This window comes from Microtus ochrogaster, unplaced genomic scaffold (assembly GCF_000317375.1).
Source record: "Microtus ochrogaster isolate Prairie Vole_2 unplaced genomic scaffold, MicOch1.0 UNK13, whole genome shotgun sequence".
In the NCBI taxonomy this organism is placed as follows: domain Eukaryota; kingdom Metazoa; phylum Chordata; class Mammalia; order Rodentia; family Cricetidae; genus Microtus; species Microtus ochrogaster.
The window spans coordinates 4,433,238-4,436,827 of NW_004949111.1; positions in this window are offsets into that span (position 1 = coordinate 4,433,238).

Below are 3,590 nucleotides of genomic sequence, written 5' to 3' on the forward strand. Positions count from 1 at the left end.
CTTACTAGACCTGGATGGAGGTGGGTGGTCCTTGGACTTCCCACAGGGCAGGGAACCCTGATTGCTCCTTGGGCTGATGAGGGAGGGGTACTTGACTGGGGGAGGGGGAGGGAAATGGGTGGCGGCGGCGGGGAAGAGACAGAAATCTTTAATAAATAAATTTTAAAAAAGATTGTTTTCATATATTTCTATATTTTAAGAAGCTTCTGCTATATTGGGATTCTATGCTATGCCTCAAATGTTCCTTAATTTTAGCTGTCTCTCTGTGTCTGAGTTACCTCACTCAAAATGATGTGTTCTAGCTCCATCAAATTTTCCTCCAAAATCCAAGATGTCATTATTTTTTTCTGCTATGTAGTACTCCATTGTGTAAATGTACCACATTTTCCTTATCCGTTTTTCAGTCAAGGGGCATTTAGGTTGTTTCCAGGTTCAGGCTATAACAAAAAATGTTGCTATGAACATAGTTGAGCACATGTCCTTGTGGCATGATTGACCATCCTTTGGATATATACCCAAAAGTGGTATTACTGGGTCTTGAGGAAGGTTGTTTACTAATTTTCTGAGAAATTGCCATACTGACATTCAAAGGGTCTGGACCAGTTTGCATTCCCACCAGCAATGCAGAAGTGTTCTTTTTACCCCCACAGCCTCTCCATCATAAGTTGTCATCAGTGTTTTTGATCTTGGCCATTCTTACAAGTATCACATGTACTCACTCATAAGTGGTCTTTAAACATAAAGCAAAAAAAAAACAGCCCACAAATCACAATCCCAGAAAACTTAGACAACAATGAGGACACTAAGGGAGACTTACATAGATCTAATCCACATGGGAAGTAGAAAAAGGCAAGATCTCCTGAGTAAATTGGGAACATTGGGACCTTGGGGGAGGGTTCAAGGGGAGGAGAGAAGCATGGAAGGGAGCAGAGAAAAATATAGAGCTCAATAAAAATCAATAAAAACAAACAGAAAAATTTTAGCTGTCTCTCAACACATTCTCTCTCTCTTTTTCCCACCCTCCTCTCCAGTTGATGATACTATTCTCACATAACTCATACATCCATAACTGTCTATTTTATTTCTTTTACCTAACAAGATCTATCTGTACCCCTGAGTTCCTTACTCTATACCTACCCTATGTGGTTCTATGGACTACAGCTTGGTTCATTGTTTTAACAGCTAATATCCACATGTAAGTAAATAAATACTATATCTTTCTGGGCCTAGGATACCTCATTCTGGATAATTATTTCTAGTTCTATCTATTTACTTCTAAATTTTATGATTTCATTTTTTAATCATCTGAGTAGTCCTTCATCATGTTAATGTACCTCATTTTCCTTATCCATTCATATTTTGAGGTAAATCTAGTCTGTTCACAATTTTTAGTTATGATGAATAGAGCAGCAATGAATATGTGTGGTATAATTAATAAGTACATGCCCAAGAATGGTATAGCTGGATCTTAGAGTAGATTCCCTAGTTTCTGGGGAACTGTCACACTGATTGTCATAGCAGCTTTGCAAGTTTGCATTCCCACCAGTTATGGAGCAGTGTTTCCCTTATTCCATGTCATTGTCTGTATGAAACATTTCTTTTATTAATCTTAGTCATTCTGAGAGGTATAAGATGGTGTCTCAGAGTCATCTTAATTTGCATTTCCCTGATGAGAAAGGACGGTGAACATTTCTTTAAGTGTTTCTCAGCCATTTGAGATTGTCCTGCAGATAATTTTCTGTTTAGATCAGTACTCCATCGTTAAAATGGATTATTTGGATTTTTGATATTTAATTTTTTGTGTTCTTTATATATTTCGGATATTAATCCTCTTTCAGATGTGGAGTTGGTAAAAAAAAAATCCCATTCTGTAGACTGCTGCTTTGTGGATGTCCTTATATGAAGCTTTTCAGTTTCATGAGGTACCATTTATTACTGATCTTATCACTGTTCTCTTTAGAGAGTTTTTTTCTGGGCCAATAGATTCAAGGATATTCCCAAATTTCTCATCTATCAAGATCAGTGTATCTGGTTTCATGTTGAGGTATTTCATCCAGTTGGATTTGAGTTCCTTGCAGGGTTATAAGTATGAATATATTTGGATCCTTCTACATACAGCCACCCAGTTTGACCAGCGTAATTCGGGGAAGATGTTGTCTTTTTTCCAGTCTGCGCTTCTAGGTTGTTTGTTAAAATTTGGATTTTAACAATATACATATATAGATATGGATTTGTGTCTGGGACTTCAGCTCAATTCTATTAATCAATGTGTTGGTTTTTTGTGCCAATACTGTGATTTTTATTACTATAGCTTTGTATAATTTGATAGTGATATCTCTAGCAGTTTCCTGAATAGATTAGTGTGTGAGGCTGGATCGTTCCAGACATCAGCCTTGAAGCTGTTCTAGATGCAGAACTCAGAAGAAACTGCAACAGAGGTTCTCTGAAATGTTGGATCATTTGAGCCATCTGTTCCAATTGGAGATTTTTCAGGGGGTCTTCCTTGATCAAATTTTTTCTTAACACAGAGTGAATCTACAATCTGTCATTTCCTGTAGAAACAAAAGCAAAACCTCTTCTCCACAGTAACATATCTTTTGACAAGGAATTTCCAAAATATATAGGTTGGATTAATCCAGCAGCTTTTATAACCAAATGTCTTTTAGCAGCTGTTGTTCCTTCCTCAGCAGTCAAACAATTCAATGAAACACCATAACATACAGAATCTAGATTCTTTGTGTATTTTACACCTTTCCATGATTTTTAAAACTCAATTTATTTTATTTAATTTGTAATTTTTAGGGATTTTTTTGTGACAGGATTTCTCTGTGTACCTTTTGCTGCCCTGGATCTCCTTCTGAAGGCTTTGAACTCATAGAGATACACCTGCCTCTGCCTTCCAAGTGTTGTGGTTAAATATGTATGCCACCACACCCAATACTCTATTTTCTTTTTTGAAAGGACTTTCTCTATCCTTTTTTCTCTCTCAAGCCTATGTATATTTTTAAACATACTGTAAACTATTTGGAGTTTTTTTTTTATCTGAATCTGACTTTACTGTATATCTCTATCCTTTACTGACCACATGAGTCTTTAGTCTGCTAAGTGGCATGGCTAGGATTAAAGTTGCAGCTGTGGAATCTTGTTCCACCCCATTCCTTAGCTTTCTAGGAGTCTAACTGCATGGCAGATATACTGTTGAAATCCACATTTACTAACAAAACTCTGTGGAGTTTCTGAGTACATGCATCCACCAAGAAGCCTGATGCTAGCTGGTCATGAATGCCATTTGAGTGTTTGGTTTTAGACTAGATGATGTTTTCTATGGAAGGAATAGGAAATGATGAAGAATAGAGCTTCATAAAAAGTCTCTATTGAAAGAAACAGTCACTAAATATTCCTCAATTATTATCCAAGTTTCACAAGCACCACTATAGCTCCAAAAATCTATTTTCAATTACTCTACTGGAGTTTTAGCTAGTATCCTCTATTCTGTTTTTTTTTCTATTGTCATTCTCTATCCTTTACAATACCATATGAAAAACTTCATAAAGCTTTTACTTGCATAATTTTATCTATCAAATGAGTTC